Here is a 25,951-nt window from a genome sequence, read left to right as displayed (position 1 = left end):
TAAGGAGGCCCAAATTTGTTAATCTTTGAATTTTTATTGTACACTTAACTTTACAGAAAATAATTTTAACTGAAATACTACCCTAGAATCTCTTCTGATCTTGTTTGATATATAAACATATTTTATTATTTATTTACATATTTATTTAGAGACAGGATCTTGCTCTGTTGCCCAGGCTGGAGTGCAGTGGCAATCACAGCTCACGGCAGCCTTAAATGCCTGGGCTGAAGTGATCCTCATCTCAGCCTCCCGAGTAGCTGGAACTACAGGTGAGTGCCATCATGCCCAGCTTATTTCTTTTTATTTATTTTTTATTTTTTAGTGGAGGCGAGGTCTTGCTGTGTTGCCCAGGCGGGTCTCAAACTCGTAAATGCAAGCAATACTCCCACTTTGGCCTTCCAAAATCCTGGGATTACAGGTATAAGTCACCTCACCCAGTTACAAACACATTTTTAAAAATACATATTGTATTTTTTATTTCAGAGGTGATACATGTTTTATAAAAGGTTAATTGTATTTTATATTATTTTATAGACATTTGGAAAACAGAAATATATACAGAAAAAATAGAACTCAGGAAAGAGTGAAACAAAGAAAAAAAGTACTGTGCTTGCAATGTTGCAGATTACTCAAGTCACACTTGGCTGTATTAAAAATGTGGTTTCATTTTGTTTTAATATTGAACTGATATTCAATATTCAATATTAATATATCATCAATATATTTCTGATATTCCCCATGAGCACCTCCTCATTGGACAGTAAGGAGCCCTAAGGCTTCCCAGTGAATAGTATTCCCCTTTCCTCTAGTTTAAACACGGTACTTTCAATTTATAAATTCTTACTTCTCAGACGCCAATCCCCCACAAGGTGTCAGCTGCCCAGGGATTCTATCAGAACCTGTAAGTGCTGAATAGTACCTACCCTGACCTGGCCTCTTGGGATTCTGTGCTAGCACATGTTGCTGGGGCCTTTGAGCCCAGCAATTTAGCCGCACTTACTTCTGCCGGTCCCCTGACCTTCTCAGCACTATTGCTTTCTTTACCAGGGCATTTGGCTTCACATGGATCCTCTGCTATCTGTGAGCAGACCATGGACAGCCAGGAGCACATGGTCCATCTAACTGCCTATCACCTGCCAAACCTGTCTCAGTTTCCTCCATGCTCAAAGTAGCCACAGGTAGGGTTTCTCCTGTATTGTGTCCAGGGAAATGAGCTGCTAGCCCTGATGTCCTTGCACTTCCCAAAATCTATTTAGATGTGTAAGTGCCTGCCTGTCATATGTGGAGAGGAAAATAATAGGGATTCAGCACCTGACCTGCTTGCACTACATCAGTCTTTCTCCTTTGTTCTTTCACCTGAGCAGGAAAGGTCTGTCTTTTGATGTTCTGCTGTCTCTATATATGTATAAATATACACAGAAGATATACGGAGACAAATGTATATATTATATAACATATAATATATTATGTGTTATATAATATATATATATTATATATAACAGATTATGTTATATAATATATATATAGATTATACTAATAGATCTATGTTATAATTATATAATATAATTATATATTGTTCTATGTTTTCTCCCATATAATCATACCTCTGGGTATATCTAGGCATATATGTAAGTATATTCAGAGGGATATTATATGTATTGATTTACAAATAATATTTATATATTTATATATGTACTTATATGGATAACTAATATATGTATATGAATTATAAATTTATATATTACATTAAATATTTAATATATTATGTAAATATACTTATATATTAAATAGATATATATTAATTATTCGTATATATAGTTAAATATATTGTATGTAATATAATTATGTATTATATGATATATTAAATATATGTGTATAAATATAAATTTGTATTGTATGAAATATATTAAATATATTTATGTAAATAAACATTTTATGTAAATATATTAATAATTATATATTGATATTATGTATATGTTTGTGTTTGTATAATATCCTCTTTGTCCTTTCTCCATCCTAGAGTATAAGGTTAGCAGACATCATAGTTTAACTGTTACAGGCAGTGAAACTTTCTTCCACAGTGAAAGAGACTACAGAAATTTAGAAATCCTGTTTCTTCTGACAAAGTCTGTCTCTCCATGCTATAAAACCCAATTTTGGTTATCAGAAGCAAATTATTAACTCTTGCCTTTTGTTACAGTAAGACTTCTGTCTGCCCCACCTGACAGCCTCCCACCCCTAATTCCTCTCCTTCCCCTTTACCCAACACAGATGGATTTTGTAGGCTAATCATGGTAAGGTCAAATGCATAGAACCATTAAGAGGGGGGAAAAAGCACATTAATGTGCTTAGAAATATTACTCCAGCTACAACGTCTTTAAATTGCAATGTTTTGGTAGCGGCTAGGAAGATTAAACATTTTTTAAAACATCTCATGTTATATAAATATGAAATATTTTATTACTTTATAACAGCTCTGTATATAGTAAGGCTATTAACTCTTTGCCTTGATGCACATTTTTTTCTATACAATGTTTTCAGTCTTATAAAATTTCCATTTCTTTCATAATTTTATGCTTAGAAAACTTGTCCCCAAACTTTATTTTCTTTCACATTTTCAGTCACTAAAATTTTTATGATTTTATTTTTTCTCTTTAATATATTGGGAATCTATTCTAGGATATACTGGAAGGAAAAGATCTAACTTGATTACTTCTAAACTGCCAATTTTCCCGGAATCATGTGATGAATATTCTAGAAACATAAGTATTTATATCGCTGTGTCTCATGCAGATGCACTTGTTTGTGCTTTTCCTCACTTAACCGTTTTTGAATGGCAAGCATATGCACAACCTCTTCTTTCCTTTCCAAATGAGTGGTTCCCCTCCTGTGTAATCTCCTTAGAAGGTTACTCAGTTATTCTAAGGATGCTTCCATTGATGGAAGTTCTTACTTTTTTATTGAACCCCCAATTACTGCAGCTTGATTACCTGATTTGCAGGGTAATGTGGCTCCAGATGACTCCTTCCTATTTCCAAAGAGCAAACACACTTCTAAAGCATGTTGAAGGAGAAAAGGATAACCTCAGTTCTGCTACGTTTGTGTTAAATTTAGTCTTATGACTTTGTAGTTGCATGTGATCAGGTGTATGTATGCACGTAGATGAATAAGGTTTAATCTTCCTGTTCTGCATATTTGGCTGTAACTACAAATTAGAGTCATGTGCACTCGGGAGGAAGATGACTTTCTAAAGATACTGGCCTCTAAGCAAGCTCAGAGGGCAAGAAGAACTCCTCCCTTCTCCCTCCAAGAAGAGACTCATTGGATTCACCTACAGTGGGATTAACCAATGGGATAGTGAGTGATTCTTGGAAACAGATTAGCTCTGCATGTCAGTGGTAGAGCCCATGGTTCCATTTAATTTTTTTTCCAGTGCCCTATGTATTTCTAACAACAACACTGACTAAAGGAAAGAAATGCCAAAACTGATATCCCTCTGGATTTTATAGATTTCCTAATTTTCTAATTGCTACACTCCTGCCAACAAAACACAGTGAAAGAATGCCCCATGAGGAGAGGTCTCAGAACACACCACAGGATGGGACTACAAATTTCAGTGATTACAAACAATTAAAGCAGGCAGCCAACATGTAATTTTCTTTTTAGGCATGGACATAGAATGAGAAACGACTTACTGGGTTGGAATAGATAGACACAGAGCTGTTTCCCTTTGTGTAAAAATCACACTTGATCAAATAGAGATTACAGCTAATGTGCCCTCCCCCATTTGCCTTTAAAATTGAAGGATGTGGAAATTAGTGAAATTAAATTCACAGCTGCATTATTTGCAAATAACAAAAATTCTATTTGATCCTGCAGAAGCCAAAAAAGGAATGTTTTGCCTTGTGGAAAAAAAGAAAGAGTTGAACATCCAAACAATGGGAGAGGAAGGCATACACTTGAGTCTCTGGGAACAATTGGAATTATGACCCCAAATATAACTGGAACTATCTCCCTCTGTTCTGCATTTTGGCTTCTTTCCACACATTGACTTCATCCTGTCTCACTGTAGACCAGCCTTTTCCATGTATCAGAGTGGATGTCTGCCCTAAGCTCCTGAATTTTATTGTCTCTGTACTGGAGAGATACTGCCTGTCATATTGTTGGTAGTCTGAAGTTCAAAAATCCTGCCGTTGGAGTTACTGCAACAACCTACGGGTGCCACATTCCCCATAAACATTGTAGATTTCAACAGTTTCCTAACACAGGGTATAAAGTGTCTTGAGGAAGGGCCACTTTTTTCCTAATTTACACAAAAGTGCCATATGGACTCATGGTGGCCCTGGGTAGAGTTCTGATGGACGCAGGTTAGGTCAGACGCCCATACCTGGACAAATCACTTATGGCCATATGGTTGAGGTCCTCTAAGAATATGGTTGTCCCTATAAGATTCTTATAAGCAGAAGAGGAACAGTTTATAGAGAAGGGAGATGTGGTTCCCTAAAGAAAAGTATGTGCTGGCAGGCAAAATATTAATTGTCCACTATGCCACAGTAGGAGTTTGGTGAGCCTATTTTACATTTTCTTTCTCCTTTGAAAAAATTTCTTGCTTCTGTTGTCCTTCTTTGCTAAATTTAAACTCTGATAGGGCAATGACTGAGGCTACATATTTTTCCAGATCCAGGGCCAATACTATTTGTTAAAGAATATACTAATTTATTTATTAGGTGGTGCTATGGTTTGAATACTGGTGTCCCTCTAAAATTCTTGTTGAAATTTAATCTCCAATGCAATGGTATTAAGAGGAGGGGCCTTAAAGAGGAGATTAGACCACTTCCTTCTTTAAAAATGGCATGAACTTGAATACACTTTACCTGTTGAACACTGTACTCCCAATCTTCTTCTTCTTATTCATAATATTAATTTACTCTCCCTATTATAAGCATGGATCATCAGTTATTTTGATTTTTGTTTCAGTCAATATTAAATTTATGGAAACGTATTTTCTTATTCTGTCCTCATAATATTTTCTTCTGTTCCATGTCTTTAGTTATTATTCCTTCATTTTCTTCTTTTTCTTCTTCCTTTCTTATTTCTTTGGATTAAAAGGCTTAAGTGTTCTCTTTTACTGAGAATTGAGGGTGGTAAACTCTCTCAGGTTATGTGTGTGTTCCTATATTTTGCCATCTGTTGAACGGCAGTTTAGCTGTGTATAAAATTCTAGCTTGCCAAATATATTTCCTTGCCTTTTGAAGATATTATTCCATTGTCCTTTGGCCTGATTTTTTTCCAATTAGAAGCCTATTATTAGTCTATCATTCATTATTAGATGATCTGTTATTTTCATTACTAATTATTAAAGATTTTTGTTTATCTTCTGCAGTTTCACTATAAAGAATCTAAGTGGGGATTTAGTTGTATTCTTCCTACTTGGTACTTGGAACACACTTTCAAACCAAGGACCTATATCATTGCTTAATTCTGGCAAATTTTCAGCTACCACCTCTTCAATTATTACTTCTTCCTTATTCCCTCTATTCTTCTGGAACTCCTATTAGATTTATTATGTGGTCTCTCAATTTATCCCCCATGTCTTTTAATTATTATTTAAAACTTTTTATATATTTTGCGCTGCATTCTGAATGAATTTTGTAATATTGTAATTCAGTTCATTAATTTGTTCATCAACAGTGCCCATTTCTGGTCTATTAAATTTTTAAATCTTTGTTTCCATTTCAGAATTTATAATCAATGTTTTGTTTGATCTATATAGTTCTTATTTCTGCCTGTTTGCTTGCTTTTTTTTTTTTTTTTTTTTTTGAGATGGAGTGTTGCTCTGTTGCCCAGGCTAGAGTGCAATGGTGCAATCTCAGCTCACTGCAACCTCCGTCTCCCAGGTTCAAGCAATTCTCCTGCCTCAGCCTCTTGAGTAGCTGGGATTACAGGCGTGCGCCACCACGCCCAGCTAAGTTTTGTATTTTAACTAGATACGGGTTTCACCATGTTGGTTAGGCTGGTCTTGAACTCCTGACGTCGCTATCTGCCTGCCTCAGCTTCCTAAAGTGCTGGGATTACCGGTGTGAGCCACCGCACTTGGTCGCTTGCTTTTTTTTAATGGATTTTAGCATCCCAGGCATATTTATGTTTTAGTCTTTCTCAGAATAACCCCTAAAATATATTTCTAATAAAGCAAATTATATTTGAATAACTGATTTTTTATTCTGGTCTTTCTTAATGTTTTAGCTTTCTTCAAATGCCTTATAATGGTTTTAGTCTGTATCATCATTTTGAGAGGGACACTTGTTTCTATCTCTCTTCCCTATTTAGCAGGTTTGTGATAGCTTCTAGTTAGTTTCCCCCACCCTCGTGCCAGTATTTCATTCTAGAACCAAGTCTTACGTTTGTGGTAGGGGACTCCTGCCCTATAATTACACTGAGGATGCTTCAGATCCAGTCACTAGCCCAGGAGGCAGCTTGTTCCAGTTCCTAGTTGTGGTGTTATGTTTCTGTCTGCTGCCTCCCTAGGTTTCCCTCCTGCTTTTATAATAGCTATAAGCTCACATACAAGTCAAGAAGAGTTTTCTTTTTCAGCTTCCTTTCATGACCAGGCAAATATTCCTGGCTTTAACACCCCATCTCATGTGGGATCCACTTGGTCCCTATTATTCTACAGGACTGAGCTCCTAGACATGACTGCTGCCTCTGCACCAGAAGCCCAGAGCACCATGGTTTTAGCTCTATTTACTTTGTTTCTGGGTCATGGAGATTTTTATCTTGTTATTGAGTACAGTTGTATTACTTCATTTTTTTAAATCATCATTTATCACTGCTATATTTTTTAGTAAAAGGAATGCTTCTGAATTTACCATTTCCAGTAAAAATTTAAACTATCACTTTACAGTAAAGAATCACACAAAAGGTGAAGGGATATTCCTCAGGTTGAATACTAGTGTGTGTACTCATTCTTTTCTTTATCTTTCATTTTATTTCTTAAAGACAGGGCTTGTGTATGTTGCCCAGGTTGATCTTGAACTGCCAGGCTCAAGCAATGCTCTCATCTCAGTCTCTCAAGTAGCTGAGACTACAGGCATGTGTGCCACCATGCCCAGCTTGTGTGTACCTATTTATTTATTTATTTTTATTTATTTATTTTTGAGACAGAGTCTCGCTCTGTCGCCCAGGCTGGAGTGCAGTGGCCGGATCTCAGCTCACTGCAAGCTCCGCCTCCCGGGTTTACGCCATTCTCCTGCCTCAGGCTCCCGAGCAGCTGGGACTACAGGCGCCGGCCACCACGCCCGGCTAGTTTATGGTATTTTTTAGTAGAGACGGGGTTTCACCGTGTTAGCCAGGATGGTCTCCATCTCCTGACCTCGTGATCCGCCCATCTCGGCCTCCCAAAGTGCTGGGATTACAGGCTTGAGCCACCGCGCCCGGCCTTACCTATTATATTAGGTATATATATATACCTAAATAATATACTTACCTAAGTATATTATTTATACTTTTCTTTATTCCATAAATAAGGATTTTTTTCTGTAGCATTTATAATAAATAGTAAAATTTAAATAAGATATTAAAATTGAGTTTAAGGAAAATATAAATTAGAATATATTCCTAAGATTAGGAGGAAAACATAAAATTTCCATATTCACATTGCAGATGATAAGGTCCCACATGTTGGGCTGTGTATTTGCCTCTGAGCTTCCATATACCAAAATGAATAAACACAATTGATTCCTTAGTTCTCTCTTGATTCACAAAGAAAACCCTTCCCAGTTCTTTGAGAGAAGTCAAGTTCTTCTGGTAACACATTCTAAAATAAATTTCTCCTGTGCATATCATAGAGAGGATACTGACAGGCGAAGTAGATGATGCCTTCAAAAACTTAGCTACAACATACGTCAGCAAGGCTGACTTTTAGAGATTCTTCAATGAAACCCTAAGGCACAATGCCCACTTAGTTAGCACATGGCAGTATTGAGACAAACTCAAGTATCAGTGGTTATCAGATGTTCTTTAAACCTCACAACACTCCCTCCTCTCTAGGGCTTTAAAGGATCTCCACGAATGAACCCTGCATTAGATCACTTTGGCCAGCCTGAGGCAAGTGGTGATTTCCCTTAGTAGTCATTTGATTGTTTTTATTGTTGTTGCAAATGACAGGAACTCAACTCAAATTAATGAAAACATAAGAAAATTGAAATTTTTAGTTTTGTTAACTCCAAAACTCAACTGAATAATTGCAGGAAAAGCGAAGAGAAGGAAGTGAATGCAAGGAATTTATTAAGCAGGTGTGTGGAACAGTCCTTAGAATTATTCCCCCCCAACCCCCACCCCGCCCAAGGGCAAGGAAATTGTAGTATCCCATCTATTATTAGCTAAAAGTTGCTCCCAGGGGCTTCCTAGCACTTCTGGCCTATTCTAACACAGGCCAACAAGAAGCCCTTCCACAGAGAGCTGCAGGGGCTTGGTGTGAGAAGCCAACAACGTGTGCTGTTATGGGGAGTGCAGAGTGAGGGCAGGGAATTGAGGACCATTATAGCCATTCTGTTGGAAATGCCCTTGCTCATATTTCCAGCCATTGTACTTCCCTAGTAAAATCCCAACCCTGGTGAAACCCAACCACTGCCTAATCTGAGCATCTGAATGCAGTTAGAGAAAAGCACACAAACATACTGACTGATCTCACCTTAAATAGTCCATCAACATCAAGTGAGTCTTTAGCCAATTCCCTCTCTGACCCTCCAAGATATCAATTTCAGACTTTCTTATCTCTTGACAAACCTGTAAAACTCCCATTCTCCTTCTCATATTTGGTTCTTCTTGCTTCTTATTTCACTAGGAAATAGATGATATCAGAAAAGAGCTTCAACACTTTTCAAACATTTAAACACCCGAACATCAGAACACTGATACCTACTCATATACTCTCTGCCTTCTCTCGAGTTACTGTAGATCAGTGTTTCTCAACCTTTTCTTTTCATTATTGCCCCTTAAAGAGTCTTTTTAGATACTTTTTTCCTAGTTGCCTCATGCCATAAGATTATGTACTGCATGTGTATCTGTGCTTTGTACATAAAAAGACTAGGAACCAACTTTTGTCCTCATTGAGGATACGTGCAATAGGTGAACCATCCAAGTTGCTGTCTTAGGCTAGACGCTCCCAGTGCACTGGGTCCCATTTCCTTTCACCAACTCTAGAGTACCATTCTCACTGTTATCTGTTCTCTTTCCTATACTATCATTTCCCCCTTTCTACTGGTTTATTCCCTTCAATCTATAAAAAATATTCTATGTTCCATCTGATTAAAATCTTCCCTTAACTGTGTATCTCCCTTCACTGGTCTTTCCCATTTCTCTATATCCATTCCCCTTTACCAAAGACTCAAAAGACCATGTGTAGGTGTGCTGGCCAGCAGCCAGCATCACCCACCAGACATGTGAGTGAAGATGCCTCCAGACAGTGCTAGCCCCAGCCCCAGGTCTGAGAAGAGCTTTTCATCACCTTCCTTGGAGCTAAGGAGTAGAGATGCAAGAAAGACCCCTGAAAGCTAGCTATAAGATAATTCAACCCCATTTTCACTCAGCTGAACTGGGCGATTGCCCATGTGACCACACTTGGTATATATTTCCTGGTTTTCACCTCAATTGGAAATGTCCACTGTGGCTTGTTGATCTTGGGTTATTTTACCTCTACGGGGACTTCTATTATTTATGAGAAAAATACCTTCCTAATAGGGTTATTGGAAGATCAAATGAGATAAAGCGAGCTTTAGGAACCTTGCACAATGAGAGGAGACAATAAATGCTCCCCCAACCTCCTCTATGCCACCTCTCGTATTCCCAGTAGAATTGGAATTTTATTGAGAGAAGGAACCATACCTACCATTCCTTTACATTCTTCATAGCTCATAGGACACTACTTTGTCTGTAATGTATAATAAATGCTTTTTAAAAAAATACCCCTAGTGTTCTTCCCTGAATTGGACCAGAAGATAAAAAATTTCCAAAGCAAAAGTAATTAAGAGCCTTCTTAGTTGAAGGCCCCTTGGTGTAGGGCTCTTTAAAAAATTGAATTAATTATAATTCTGCCAATGAGGGACACTAATGTTGATCCACTTTGAATCTTTGGTGGTGCCTCTTCTTCTGAATAAGAAATTTATTAAATATGTATAATATATAAAATATTATTGGTTTATTTATGCACCAATTATGTGATTTAACACTTAATGCCTTCAAGTGAGGAACCAAGCCTTGTGAAACATTTTGTAGCCTCAGAGATTGGAGTAATCTCTTGTACATAGGAGGGTCTACACACATATTTGTTAAATAATAAAAAGAAAATAATTTTAAACATTACTATTATTACAAGTTGACACCAAATTTGAAAATTTTGATTAAAAGAGAAACACATTTACTTCTAACACGAAGACTAAAAAGTAGTATTTCACAAATTCCTTTTCATTTTGTACATTTTTCAATAAGGTTTTGTGTTGAGAGGGTCAAATGTTTGATCTGCTGATGTTTTTTTAATCCTTCCCCTTCAAGCAGAGCAACTTTTCCTTAGCGTGGCTTTCAAAGCCCTTAACAATGTGGCTCTTCTTTACTGGTTCAGCTTCATTTCTTTCCACAATTCCTCATATCCCTCCCCTCTCTCTCCTTTCCTTTCTCCTTCCCTTTCTTACAAACATGCTCCTCTCACATCTGGGCCCTTGCTCATGTGTTTGCCTTTGCTCTCTTGGCTCTTTTCCTGGCTAACTCCCAGCAGTACCATCCTGCCTACAGTGGCCTTCCCTGACCACCAAGACTAGGTGAGTTGCATCCCCTACAACTGTCTCCTGTAACAGAACAGAAGATCCTGGAGGACAAGGACTGTGTCCTAATTCTTGTCTTCAGAGTACAGTACACAGTCTTTAGCAGATAAGACTCTCCAAGAACATGGTTCCTTGGCATCTTTTTGTTGTTGTTGTTTTTTGTTTTGTTTTGTTTTGTTTTGAAACAGTCTCACTCTGTTGCCCAGGCTGGAATGCAGTGGTGTGACCTTGGCTTACTGCAACCTCTGCCTCCTGGGTTCAAATGATTCTTGTGCCTTAGCCTCCTGAGTAGCTGGGATTAGAGGAGTGGGTCACCATACCTGGCTAATTTTTGTATTTTTAGTAGAGAGGGTTTCACTATGTTAGCCGAGCTGGTCCCAAACTCCTAACCTCAAGTGATTCTCCCACCTTAGCCTCCCAAAGTGCTGGGATTACAGGTGTGAGCCACTGCACCCAGCCTTCCTTGGCATCTTTTAACAGGTCACAAAATGTCATCGGAGATACAGTTGTTTCATTAGTTCAGTGAAATATTTCCTATATTGGTAATAATTACAGTAACAGGAAAGCTAAATCTTTGCCAGGTAAACTTTAGGCCTTTGATAACCATTAATAATCAATTATAAAAACCCTAGAAGAACCTTGTAAATTACTGGAAAGCCTACTGAGAGACAAGAGAATCAGAGGAGTGGAGGAATTTTTGAAACAAAGTTATGATTTAAAAAGTAGTAGAGAAACATATGTGAATGTTTACAGCAGCATTATTCATAAGAGACAAAAAAATGGAAACAACCAAATGCCCAATATGGTATATCCATATCATAGAATATTATTCAGCTATAAGAGGAAGTCAAATACTGATACATGCTGTAACATAGCTGGACCTTGAAAACATGCTTAGTGAATGAACCCAGTCACAAAAAAACCACATACTATATGATTCCATTTATATGAAATATTCAGAATAGGCAAACCTATAAAGACAAAAAAAAGTAAATTAGTAGTTGGCTAGGGTCAAGAGTGGGGGAGAGAAGAATGGGGAGTGAATGCTACCAGTATGGGTTTACTTTTGAAGTGACGAAAATGTTCTAAAATCAGATTGTGGTGGTGGTTGCACAGCTCTGTGTATACTAAAAGCCATTGAACTGTACTGTTTAACTGATTTAATTTTATGGTATATGAATTATATCTCAGTAAAGCTTTTTTTTTTTTTGAGACTGAGTCTCACTCTTGTCACCCAGGCTGGAGTGCCATGGTGCGATCGTGGCTCTTTGCAACTTCTGCCTCCCAAGTTCAAGTTATTCTCCTGCCTCAGCCTCCCAAGTAGCTGGGACTACAGGTGCTCGCCACCACGCGTGGCTAATTTTTCTATTTTTAGTAGAGACAGGGTTTCACCATGTTTACCAGGCTGGCCTTGAACTCCAGACCTCAGGTGATCCACTTGCCTTGGCCTCCCAAAGTGCTGGAATTACAGGTGTGAGCCACTGCACCCAGCCAATAAAGCTGATTGTTAAAAGTAGTATGGAACGTTTGTTGCAAAGTTAAATCTCAAGAGGCTGTGAAAAAAATAATTTTCTACATAATCTTTGCTGATATAGTTCTACTTTGTGCTTCTTGGTAAGTGAAAAACCAAATCTGTAAAATCTGGGCCTATAGGCCAGAAAGCCCCCTACTCAGTGTTGACCAGCCAAGTGGGTGAGAAGTCGCAATTGCAGGATGCTAAAGATGACAGCAAAGCTGGTGCTGTGTGATGAACTCAAGGGAGAGAGCTGTAAATCAGGTGAGTGAAACGATTATTCGAAGGACATAGCATAACTAATGGAAACAGCAAAATTACATTTACAGTGTAAAATGTAAACATACACCTGGAAACTGACAGCTTGTAGAAAACGCAACTGTTTGTGTTGTAGACATCTCTCTGGCTAGCCGTCAGATTTGGAAAGCATTCGTTTCTGACGTCAATATAAATGGGTGTAGTTGGAAGGAATCTGGTCTGGGTCTTGGGACACCCAAGTTCCAGTTCTGGCTCTCTCATTTATTCACCATTCAACAAACAACTATTAAGCCTACTGTGTGCTAGGCACTGCAGCTAGCCCTGGTGACCCAAAGTTCAAAGACACACTTGTTCCTACCTAAAGGATCGTACTGTTCAGAGAAAGACAATTTAAAATATAGTTAAGTAAGTGCTGTGGCTAGGAGCAAGGTACATCTTCCATCTTGAGGCGTAAAGAAAGAAGGAGTAGCTGTGAGGGAAAGGTTTGCCACAACTTCAAGTTGTATTGTTTCCTTGTTAACTCTTTTTTTAAATACAGTTTTTGTAGAGACAGGGTCCCACTATATTACCTAGGCTGTTATTTAACTCCTGGCCTCAAGTGATCCTTCCAGGCCTCCCAAAGCTCTAGGATTACAGGCATGACCAGCGGCCACTGGCAGCCACCTTGTTAACTCTGCTGTCCCACAAGCTTGTCAGCTCCTTGAGGAAAAGGAGGCTTTTTTTTTATTACATTCTTTTTTTTAATAAAGAGCTTTATTAAGACATCACTCACATAGCACACAATTCACTCATTTAAAGTAAATGAGTCGGTCTCTTGTTGCAGCAACGCTAGTGGGAGCCCTAGGATCCCGGGCTCGGAACCCGACTACACGGATTGTTTTAAGAAAATGGCAGACAAACCAGACATGGGGGAAATTGCCAGCTTCGATAAGGCCAAGCTGAAAGAAACAGAGACGCAGGAGAAGAACACCATGCCAACCAAAGAGACCATTCAGCAGGAGAAGCGGAGCGAAATTTCCTAAAATCCTGGAGGATTTCCTACCCCTGTCATCTTCGAGACCCCAGTCGTGAAGTGGAGGAAGAGCCACCTGCAAGATGGACACGAGCCACAAGCTGCACTGTGAACCTGGGCACTCTGTGCTGATGCCACCAGCCTGTGGGTTTCTGAAGGGACCCCCCCAATTGGAGTGCCAAATTCTCCGGTTTGCCCTGGAATATTATAGAAAATTATTTGTATGAATAATAAAAATAAAACACACTTCGTGGCATGGCAAAAAAAAAAAAAAGTAAACGAGTCAATGGTTTTTAGTATATTCACAGAACTATACAATCATCACTGCAATCTAATTTTACAGCATTTCATTATCACAGAAAGAAACCCTGTACCCATGAGCTGTCACTCCCCTTCCCCACCTCCACTCCCAGACCTTGCCAAACACAAATCCACTTTCTATCTTTATAGATTTGCTTATTCTGGATGTTACATATAATGGAATCACACAGTATGTGACCTTTGTGACTGGCTTCTTTCACTTAGCATAATGGTTCAAGTTTCAATATTCATCCATATGGCAGCATGTCTCAATACTTCATTACTTTTCATGGCTGAATAATATTCCATTGTATAGATGTGCCACTTTTTACCATTGATCAGTTGGTGGGCATGTAGGATGTTTCTACTTCACGGTCTTAGGAATACCATGAACATTTGTGTAAACGTTTTTGGGTGGATATATGTTGCTATTTCCCTTGGGTATATACCTAGAAGTGGAATTGCTGGATCATGTGGTTACTGTTTAATCTTTGGAGGTATTAATACTACCAGATTGCTTTTCAGAATGACTGCACCATTTTACATTCTTGCCAGCAATATATAAAGATTCCAATTTCTCCACATCGTTAGGAACACTGGATATTTTCTGCCTTTTTGATCATAGCCATCTTAGTGGGTATGAAGTGGTCACTTTATTCATTTTTGTATCCCTGGTGCCTCAAAGACAACTTGGTTCAGGTAGATGCAATTTTGAGAACATAGTGGACATTTGTCATTTAGGGGCTCCCCAGAACCTGGCCCCCTTTATTTTGTTTAGATAATTATCTGAGGATTACTGGAGAGAAGCGGATCCCCAATATAATACAGAAGCCTACCAAAATGTTAGCTCCTTACTTTCTCAACCCTGCCTGCAAGTAGAGCATGCGACATAGGCTAAGCTTGGTTGACCTAATGGATCTGCCCTGGGCTTCAAAGACAGGGCTCTAGTAATGCAAAATACAGGTGGTGCGGAAACAATCCCGGTGGCAGTAACAGGCACTGCAGTGATATCTGGTTGCCAGGAACAACAGTGCTGATAGTGAGAGTGGTGGGGAGCGAACGGTGGGTAGTGCCCAGTGACACTGACTTGGAAGTGAAGCCCATGGCATCCTGTGTGGAACGGTGGTGCCAGTGATGGTTGCCTTCCTCCCCCATTATGCGGTCCTGTGTCTTGGCTGTCTTCCTGGCTGTTGCCTAGCCTTCCTTGTTTCTGCTCATTGTCTGAGCCTGTTTCTGCAGCCTTCCCAGCAATTGTGTCAGTCACCCAATATCCTTTCACCAAATTCTCTTTCTCCTTAAGTCAGTGAACATCAATTTCTCTGTTGCTTGCAACTAAGAACCCTGGCTGTTACAATAAACACTGAATGGCTGTGTGTGTTTGTGTGTGTGTGTTTCTTTGTATGTATGAATAGAGAGATCAATGAATGAATGAGGGTACTGAAGCTCTATACAGAGCTTCGAAGGGTGTGCAGAGGTTGGTCAGGCACCACAGGGCAAGTGCTTTCTAGCAGAACAAAGAGCACAGCACAGGCACTGGGGAATGAGAGAACATGGTGATTAGGGAAACTGTCAGGAGTTCATTCTGGCTGGGGAAAAGGGAGCAAGGTGGGGAGCGTTGAGATGTGACACTACAGAGACTGGCCTGGGATGGATCATTAAAGATCTTTAGGTTATGCTAAACAGTCTTGATTTTATCTTGGAAAAAAAACAGGAAGAAGGCCACTATTAATCAAGGTAGTGATATCAGATTTACATTTAGAAAATATGCTATTAAAAAAATTCTGGCAGCAGGAAGGAGGATGAATTGGAAGGGAGCAAGAGTAGAGACAAGAAGATCAGCTGAGGAGCTAAAGCAATACTTCCGGTGAAAGACAGTGAAGTCTGAATCGAGGAAGTGAGCTTGGAGAGGAGGCATTGATCTGAGATACATTAAAAAGGCAGAACCAATGGAAATTTTGTCTTTGATATACAGGAATTAAGAAAGAAGGAAGACCATGGATGACTCCAAGGTTTCTGTTTGAGTAGATCTGGCAGGTGGTGGTGTCATTTATGCAGGAATTTATTCAACAGAAGTTTAATTAGCACATAGTGTGGTAGGTGCTGTGTATCATGAAGTGGATAAAATAAACCTGGTCCTACCTTTGCAGTAGTAATGATTACCCTATGTCAGCCTTAATTTACATATCTTCTCAGATTTTCTGGGCCTTACCATCTCTGGGACCCTTGACTTCTTCTTCTGTTTCACCTGCTACCACTAGAGACTTAGTTAAGTCCCTTGTGGTTTAACTGCCTGAGGTCAACCAGCCACATACCCAGTTTCCTCCCACCATTTCTGAACTCCAGGGCATGGGACCTGGCTTTCTGAGTGACTGTCAAAGAAAATGGATAACCCAACCGGGAAGTGAGAAAATTTTTACTCCCTGAAAGACAAGCTATGACCAACAGGAGACAGGAGACACAAGGAAAAAATTCCTTCCTTCTTCACATTGTTTCATGGTGTGATTTCTCCATACTGCCTGTCTGGAGATGTCCTGTATGGCCAACTGGCTGTACCTGCCCAAGAGACAGGCTGTATTTCTTTAAGGCTTTTCATGGAGTAGTGTTTAGCACAGTAATGCATCGCTGTACCTTGTTCCCCATTTTTCTTGTCTTTTCCCTCATACTGTTGCCCTGGGATTATACCTTCTACAAAAAAAGCATCAATACTTAATCCTTGCATCAGGTTTATTTTCTAGGGAACTGGGCTAAGACATACACAGACAGGAAAACAGAAGGAGATGATCATTTCCAGTTGGATATGCTGAGTTTGAGTGAACTTGAGTGAAAATTATTCATCCATTCAAAAATATTTATTGAGTGCCTCCATGTATGCTTGAATTAGGGATACTCTGGTGAACAAAACAGACATATTTCCTGCTCTTTTAGAGTTTACATTAAGTGTTAAGGGGTGACAAGTAATAATTCAGTACAGAATAAGTGGACGTGATGATTCTACATAATGATAAAAGTTTTTAAAGAAAAAATTTTAAAGGTGATGTGATAGAGTGTGACATGTGTATGTTGGGAGGGACGTGTGTATGTATGACCACCCTGGACAGGGTGGTCAAGGGAAGAGACAGTAAGTGGAGGAAAAAGCTTATCCAGAGGGATAGGCAAGGCTTTTGAAGAAAGTGGCTGGAAGGGTCGGTCTGGAGACAGGTACATCTGTCCATCATTGGGGGTTCAGGCGTGGGTAGGAAATTTGCCTCTATTTTCACCACGAAATAGTTGGTGAGGACATATGCTTACAAAGTAATGGGAACTTGGAGTTTTGTAGAGCGGCAAAGGTTCAGAAGTGTTGTTTTGCAGCATGGGTGTGCATGAAGACCAGGAACATGAAGAAGAGTCAGTGGGCAGTGCCAGAGCAGAAAAGGCAGATACTATGTGCACAATGCATGGCACTAAGTGGTCACAGGACTTTGGAGAAGGAAGCCTCAGCCTCAGTTTCCTCAACTGCAAAATAAGAGCACTGAATCAGGCTCCATGAGTTTACAAAAGCAAAGAAGAGTTGATATGAAACCACTGTATAGCTATATAATTTTTCCTTGAAACTCACCAGTGAAGTCTTTAGGACCCAGTAGTAATTGGCTCTCTCCCACCATTAATTACATTCTGGCCACTTGTCAGCTAACACAATTGTCAGACTCCTTCAGCAAATGTCTGTTTCATAGCAAGGACCGTTTACAGTAAGGACAAACAATTGGGACTCATTAATTCAATAATTAGGACACTGCTTATGCATCTATTGTCTACTCTAGTCAGCTATGTTAAGTAAGCTCTTCAGTTTTCATCAGAGCAATTATGCTAATAAGCTTGAAATTTTCCAAGAGTATTATACCTTCATACACTTATCCTGCCTAGCAGCAGCCTGGCTCAGTCAATATTGTCACCCACAGACAATTATAATGGAAGCATAAGGCCCTATTGTTGGCATATGACTACCAAATAATCTCCCCTCACAATAGAACTTCAAACAATTTGGATATTGTTCTTTCAGGGTTTAGACACTGGCCTCTTTTATTCTTTTTCCAAAATATGTAGATCTCAGATATTTAAATGCCTTTATGGGAGAGCTCATTGCATTGGAATTGTATTGTAATTTTCCAAGTAATATTTGAACAGTCACTGGGTTATCCAATGATCTATTCTTCTAATCATTATTTATCCATTTAAGTGTAGAGATAAGAAATAGAATACTACGATGCCTGGAGAATGATGAGAAATATAATTTGTTTTGCCATATATTTTTGTCTTTATCAGAGCCAACTTCTCTTTTAATCTCTTTCTCTCTTTAATTATAAAAAATCCTACCTGTCTTATTTCGAGTGACTTTGGCCAAAGAGTGAGAATTTTCCACCATGATCAACCAATGCTTCTGTGGTAGGTGCATGACAGATACCTGATGAACACTTGTTAAATTTCAAGTTTTTTCCTCATACATGCCTTATTCCTGTCTCCTGCATATTCTATCAGATGTGAAATACTTTTCTTTTAGCAAAACTAATGTGAATAAGGATTGTGTGTTGGGGGGCCGCACATGTTCAAATCTGCAACATAAATTCATTTGGACCCTGAAATTTCATTGTATCAATATAAAAATCTAGCTGGTTTTGGATTTCTTCCTTATCATTTACAATAAAAGTAACCCCACACATTTGTTCTTTAAAATTTTTACTTATCTCATTTAATCAGCATCCTCTCAGTTGCAAATAACTGGATCTTTCCTTAAGTAGTAATGCTCACTGCAATTTAATCCCACTAGGATGAGCAAATGATGTTGAAAAGAGACCCAACAGTTGTATGGAGGGCCACTATAAACCGGAAGAATGGACGCAAAGCTGTGTAGAATGTTTGCAGACCTGTGGCATGTTTTTCTTTTACACAAATGCTGTATTTCATCTTTCTTCAATTAGTATTTTGGTAAGGGTAGGGGAAGACAAGTGAGAATAAGTTGTCCTTGTCCTTCAGGAATTTACAATCTAGATGGGGAGACAATACATATATACAGAGGAGAAGCTTAAAAAAAAACTGCTGAAGACTAAATGCATGCATCAATATATTAATCAAAATGAAGTAATGGTATGTATATCATTGTAGGTATGAGAGAAAATTCATACGTGAATGGTATAGCTTTGGGCTGGGGAAGCCAGAAAGGGCTTTAAAAATTGACCAGAGAGAAGAGAATGAGTTGTTTTTTGAAAGATCATGACTGTGTGTGTGTGTGCGTGTCTCTGTGTGTCTTTGTATGGACAGAGAGATCAACGAACGAATGAGGGTGCTGAAGCTCTATACAGAGTTTCGAAGGATGAGTAGAGGTTGGTCAGGCAGCATAGGGCAAGTGCTTTCTAGCAGAACTGAGAGCACAGCACAGCACAAGCACTGGGGAATGAGAGAACATGGTGATTAGGGAAACTGTCAGGAGTTCATTCTGGCTGGGGAAAAGGGAGCAAGGTGGGGAGTGTTGAGATGTGACGCTACAGAGACTGGCCTGGGATGGATCATTAAAGATCTTTTTTAGGTTATGCTAAATAGTCTTGATTTTATCCTGGAAAAAAAAAAAAAAACTGGAAGAAGGACACTATCAACCAAGGTAGTGACATCAGATTTACATTTAGAAAATATGCTATTAAAAAAAAATGCTGGCAGCAGGAAGGGGGATGAATTGGAAGGGAGCAAGAGTAGAGACAAGAAGACCAGCTGAAGAGCTAAAGCAATGCTTCCAATGAAAGACAACAAAGTCTGAACCAAGGCAGTGAGCTTTTTCAAAAAAATCAAACTACAAAAGAAATAATGATGAAATTTAAGTTTTCCACTTATGACCCTCAGGCTCTTTCCAGAAGAAACCACCATTATCATTTTTCTTATGTGTCTTTCTNAAAAAAAAATGCTGGCAGCAGGAAGGGGATGAATTGGAAGGGAGCAAGAGTAGAGACAAGAAGACCAGCTGAAGAGCTAAAGCAATGCTTCCAATGAAAGACAACAAAGTCTGAACCAAGGCAGTGAGCTTTTCAAAAAAATCAAACTACAAAAGAAATAATGATGAAATTTAAGTTTTCCACTTATGACCCTCAGGCTCTTTCCAGAAGAAACCACCATTATCATTTTTCTTATGTGTCTTTCTAGTGCACTTAACTACTTTTGAATTGGATTCTGAATTGATTTAGATGTGATTTTGCAGTGTCATGTTTAATGAAGGGTTAAACTTGGTCTCTATCCATATAAAAACAAGACTCATTCAATCTAATTTATACAATAGGGACTTACTGATAGATCTTGAGGTACCCTAGTGGATTTCCAAGCTGTTTGTTGCCATGGCAATCCCTGCTTTATGTGCCTTCAGTTTCTGTCTTGACCCACTTTGGTTTAGAAGCACTTCTAGCAGAGGGGACAGTAGGCATGGTCCCATTTCTAAACCCCTTGGGGACTGTGTTGGTAGCCAGATTGTCCCTCCTCGCTCTTCCTCAATTATACATCCTGGAAGGCTTCCTAAATGGAAGAGTTATGGACCCAAAGTCTGAGACTTTGGATAAATGGTCTAACTCAGACCTCAGACATACTACCCACTTAATTAGTGTAACCTCAAAGTACCTAACTCGCATACTAGGAGTACATTCTGGAATCCCAGCCAGACCTGCCTTTGTTCCTATTCCTACTACTCAGGTGGACACCCAAATCCCCACCTTGTTCACATAGGAGAAAATACTTGTGTGACCAGGGTAGCTTTTAATATGCTACTTCATATTACAACTGTTGACTTGTCTTAGCAGTAAGACAGAACAAAAATCAGAAACAGCCTTCCTACTTGTAAGTTGAACAGCCTTTGCCCTAGACCGGCCTCCCTAGTGGCTCTGGAAAGAGGAAACAAGACAGAGGAGGTGGGACAGCTCCACCAATTGGGCTTCCTGGGTCTCCTTCACAAACCATTTTCATTAAGGGGTTAGTAGAGCTATCTCTAAACTAATAATGGAAGAAACCACCCTGGAAGGGAATTTTTGGAGGAAGAATTTCTGCTGAGTAGGTTCGTCTTAACATAAATGTTTGCAAGCAACAGAAGAGAAGTTAATGATCACCGACTTTCCTTGAACTTCAAAGCCCTATGCTATTTACTTTCATATTTATTATTTAATCATCACACAACTATATTTAAGTAGGTATCGTTGCAGGGGAGTTCCATTTGCAAAGATTACAGATCTGGAACAGAGTTGTACTCAAAGCTACAATGTGCCTGACTCCTGGGTTTATGCTCTTCATCGCAACTTTCCCGTGAGAAAAGTTCCTCTATGTGAGAGGAGAGAGACGGTGGAAAGGACAGAAATTTTCAAAGGACATCTGGAAAACTTGTATGACTGAGGGGATGGCCACATCTCTCTAAAGGTCCATCTGAAGGCACCCTCCTCTGGGACACGTTCATTTCTCAGAAGAAAGAGTATTCTTCAAAAACTCTTACTGTTTGGAGTGCTCATTTGGTACTTCCTGATTACTGATTTGTATTGCTAGTGCTTCTTTCCCGCTTATTTGAAGTCCCCAATTATATCTATAAAGTAAGCCATACATGAGAATGAATTACTGGACAGGCACCCCCCAAAAAACCGTGTTCTAGTCTTGTCTCTGGCACCTGTGTGAGACCTAAGTTTCAACTTTAGTTCTACGGTACTCCCTGCCTGTGTCACAGTGGGTGCATAGTAAACACCTGATGTGATTAGTTGGGCTCAATATTTTGTCAGCAGAGGCCTGGGTGCTCCTAAGGGTAAAAGCAACAAGGTTTTCCCTGGGCGCGGTTATGCCCTGGGCAGTGTTAAGTTTAGGGCCTTGCTGCCTCCTGTAGGGCAGATGTGCAAGCTGGGGCCTAATCGCCGCAACGGGAGAAAAGGGGAAGGGAAGATATCCCAGCCATTAGAGGACATTGTGACATGCGTTTCTTTTAGACTTCACAGACCCTTCGGGACGTGGATTACTGATATCATTTTTACTGAAGACGGAACCAAGATTTAGGTTAAACACTTATATCTGGCATCCCCTACCCGGGCCCTACGTGCTCTCCAAAGACTCCACCTCTGGGCTTATTTACATCGCGAACCCACCCTCTTTCACCAGCACGAGGGCCCCGCCCACTCATTTGCATAGGGCGCGCCCAGTCGCGGGACGGGTCCTCGGGCTTCTCCCAAACCCTCTTTCTCTCCTAGGTGCGTCCTCCGGGCTGCCCGGGGCCTCCCAGTGGGATGAGCACGTGTCCGCTGCCGGCCTCACGACGGACTGTGGACGAAGCGGCAGGCCCCCACAGGCCCCACCCCACGACGCTAGCGAGGGATCGGGCGCTCGCCGGGAATCGTCTTCCCGCGCGCCAGGGCGCAGGCCTTTCCCCCGCCGCCCCCGAACTCCGGTGGGAGCGCGCCAGAGTCCAACTCAAGCGAAACCGCGGGCGTCCAGCCCCGCCCGGCCGCGCCCCGCCTCGCCTCACGCTAGACTGGGGAGGCGGGACCAATCAGCGAGCGACGTCTCCCTTCCGATTCGAGGCCCCCGACGCGCGGCTCACACCCCGAGCTCCCCGCGTGCTGATTGGCTGCGGGCGCCGCCGGTCCGGCCGGGAGGCGGGGCGGGCCGTAGGCAAAGGGAGGTGGGGAGGCGGTGGCCAGCGACTCCCCGCGCCCCGCTCGCCCCCCGGCCCTGTCCGCGGCGCTCGGCCTCGTTCCATTCCTCCTCCGCTCTCTCCGTCTTCCGTGCCCGCCCCGCGCGGCTTTCGGCCGGCGTGCCTCGCGCCCTAACGGGCGGCTGGAGGCGCCAATCAGCGGGGCGGCAGGGTGCCAGCCCCGTGGGCTGCGCTGGCGGAATCGCCCGCGGCCCAGGGTGGGCAGGCGGTCTACCCGGCGGCGGGCCGCGGCGCCGAGGAGCAGCTCGCCAGCAGCAGGCCGCCAGCCGCCGGGAGGTGGTCGTGGCGCCGCGGCGGCCGCGGCCGAGGGCGGAGGGGAAGGCGGAAGCGGAGGTGGCTGGCGGTGGAGGCGCGGCCGTCGGCGCCGGTAGGCTGGACGCGCGCCAGGGAGGAGGGCCAGGCGGGGCGCCGCGCGTCCTCACCCCTCCTTCCCGCGGGCGGCGCAGTCGCCCTCCCCTCCCTCCCCTCCCCTCCCCTCCCCTCCCCTCCCTCATACCCTCCTCTACGCTCCCGCGCGCCGGGGCAGGCGGCCGGGCCCGGGCCTGGGGGCGGGGCGGGAAGACGGCGGCCGGGAGTGTTTTCAGTTCCGCCTCCAATCGCCCATTCCCCTCTTCCCCTCCCAGCCCCCTCCATCCCATCGGAAGAGGAAGGAACAAAAGGTCCCGGACCCCCCGGATCTGACGGGGCGGGACCTGGCGCCACCGTGCAGGTAAAGCCTGAGCGCCCGCGGGCCTCCGGCTAGGGGTGTGTTTGCGTGCGTCCGTGGCCGGAGCGATGGGCTGTGTCACATGGCCGCGGCGGGTGGGGGCTGGGGTGTGGTGAGTTCGGGGGCTGTGGGTGCGCCGGCCCGGGCGTGCAGGTTCGGGGGCAGAGAGCCGGGGAGGTACGGTGCTCGGCGGCCCGGCGCTGCCGCCTAGCCTGGCGGGGGTGGGGGTGCCTGCGTCCCTTCCCCTCGCGGCTCTAGCACTCCATAGTTTGTGGTTCTGATTTTTAAAGCCGAAGGGCCAGAGCTCTGGTTTCAGGAGTTGGGAAGCCTTGTTAGGGGCGCGTAATACTTTACCTCCACTTTTTTTTTTGGTCCCGTAACCTTTGTTAACCATAGTAGTCTCGGGTTTTCCATGGCTTGTGTGTACTCACAAACACGCACACAGCTGATAACTGTGATCATCCTTCACTCACTTGTGAAAGTTGTTCTGCGGGTGGAGCCTGTTAGTTTTTATCACACGCTTTTGGAAAAGCCCTCGAAGTGATTTCTTGTATTTCAAACTTGGTTTTCAAAATTGCAACTTACACTTTGTTCTCTTGGAGGGGGATACTATCTTTGGGTCAGGTCCTTTTTTGTCTTTTATTTATCCTTACGATTTCCTTTTGATCCTAAACAGAAAATACCTGGGTTGGTTTTGTTATTCCTTCCTCCTAACACTTTAAAAGCAAAATACCACCAGTGTATTGTCAACCAAATCTTTTAAAAAGAAACCTCCAGGGAAAACGAGTTTGCAAGCAGCATTTTCCATCAAAGTCATGTCTTGTTTGTTACAATTTGGACTATCTTAAATTTGGGTGTGTGAAACTTTTAAAATGACGTGTAAAATAATTGTTAATAAATAAATAACTTGGAGTAGTTTACATCTTTTAGAAATAGTCCTTGCAATGTGAATTTCCAAAATTCTTTTCTCTCTTCTGACTTCATATGAATTGAACCTGATAGTTTCGTATGAATGAATCGCTGATAGGATGTTTTCCTTTAGCCTAATAATAAATTTGCTCTTATGCTGAAAATTTGCTATTCTACTTTATCCCTCGTTAAAAAAGTTTCCATCTTACAGAGAAATTAGTCAAGTTGTTAAATGGAGTTTCAACAGTTTTAATACATGAATTAGTGAAGCAGAGATGGAAGAAATAATTTAAAATGAGCTTCATAAATATACCATAGTTTGAGGGTTTTTAAAAAGTTTGCCTTCGGAAAACCCATACAAGATATTTAAAGAATATCCTCTGCCAGAAGATCATTTAGCAAACGTTTATATTAAATTCAAAAGTAATACTTTTATTTTTAAAGTTCCTTACCCTTTGCCGTAAACTTAGATTTGGTAGTAAATATAAATAGTTCACATCTTTCGGCATTTCTAAAGAGTGTACCCACTTTTACTATAAATATTAAATTCTGTTGGATTTAGTTGAGTTCAAGGCAGTTCACTGGCCAGGTTTAATGTAATGTGATTGGAAACGTTGATTTTGGGTTTTAGTAAGAAAATGCTCTTAGAGCTTGGTTTTTGTACTTAGCCACACCTTCTTAAGTGTGGCCACAAGCATTGTAGGTGTTCAACAAAACTTTGGTTTTTCAAGGTTGTAACCTACGTATACGTAGTCATAAGTGGTCATGTCTCTACACAGTCTGTACGCTTCATGAAATAATAGTCTTTTAAGAAACTGTGCAGGGTAATTTCCTGTTGTTTGTGACTTATCTGGCTTGGTATGTGTTTTAACTCTTGTGTAGGAATATTGGGGATGGTTTTGTGTATTTCAACAAAACTTCTCTTTGATAGGAACAAAGGTTGTTTCTATTCTACTTCAAGATGGCCAGAGGTGGTTGTCACCTTTTCATTTTCACATTGTAAATATTAGAATCATGTTGCTATAATCTGGTTACTTCACCTTTGGGGGAATATATGTGAATGGAAAAGCTCAGTTTAGCTGTGTAAACTGTTGGGCAAAGACCTATTGAATTTTTACATTTTGCAAATATTGTCAGTTTTAAAAGACTTTCCTTATTCTTTTTTGGTTTTGATTCTGTTGGTTTTGTGCTTTAGGGCTCCAAAAACCTCGTTTTGTGGCAGCTTTAAATACAGGTGTTTTGTAATGCATATAAAACTGTATTTAGTGCAGCCTGGCAGATGGAGATTTATTCATATTCTTGGGACAAAGAGTCATTTTAGAGGGTGGAGGGGACATGTCTTTTAGATTCCTAGCCTTCTGATGGGTGTGGAAGAGCCATTTTTAGGCCCATAGTTTCTGTAAGAGGTAAGATGTTTTCCACCAAGTATTCCAAAGGTATGTCAGAAAATGTGAAACGTAAAGAATTTAAAACCAGTTTAGGAGAGGTTATGCATTTATTTTCAACAAATAACTTGTATTGAGCAAGTAGCATTTATTCATTTATTCAACAAACAGCTTTTTCTGTGTGTCAGGCTCTGGACCAGGCAATAAAGTATCTTACCAGCAAACAAGTACACCCCTGTTCCTTAATGGAGTTAGAAAAGTGGAAACTCATGTCCCTTGCCCAATTCTCCAGTGTTCAGAGTAAGACAGTCGTTAGTGTGCAAATCAGGGGCACATGCGTTACTGAGCCACTCCTAAAGTATGCTTGC

At 41.1% G+C, this 25,951-nt stretch overlaps 1 protein-coding gene and 1 pseudogene across 5 annotated transcripts in view; both read left to right on the top strand.

The window, feature by feature from the left end:
* Positions 1 to 13,805, top strand: part of LOC108519602 (thymosin beta-10 pseudogene) — a 25,940-nt pseudogene extending 12,135 nt beyond the window's left edge.
* An 8,641-nt stretch (positions 13,806 to 22,446) lies between these two features.
* The window catches only part of SMAD2 (SMAD family member 2), a 95,579-nt gene continuing 92,074 nt past the window's right edge, over positions 22,447 to 25,951 (top strand). For 2 of the 5 annotated variants that reach the window (XM_017858745.1, XM_017858742.1), the window contains exons 1-2: positions 22,812 to 22,859; positions 23,207 to 23,292. The gene's annotated coding sequence lies outside the window, so the exon portion shown is untranslated. Of the gene's footprint in view, positions 22,860 to 23,206; positions 23,293 to 25,951 lie in introns of all 5 variants that reach the window. The other 3 variants (XM_017858741.1, XM_017858746.1, XM_017858743.1) reach the window with 3 other exon arrangements.

Source organism: Rhinopithecus bieti, unplaced genomic scaffold (genome assembly GCF_001698545.2).
Source record: "Rhinopithecus bieti isolate Rb0 unplaced genomic scaffold, ASM169854v2 scaffold_48776, whole genome shotgun sequence".
Taxonomy (NCBI): domain Eukaryota; kingdom Metazoa; phylum Chordata; class Mammalia; order Primates; family Cercopithecidae; genus Rhinopithecus; species Rhinopithecus bieti.
Note: the sequence above shows the minus strand (reverse complement) of the source record. Positions and strands in the feature narration are given on the sequence as shown.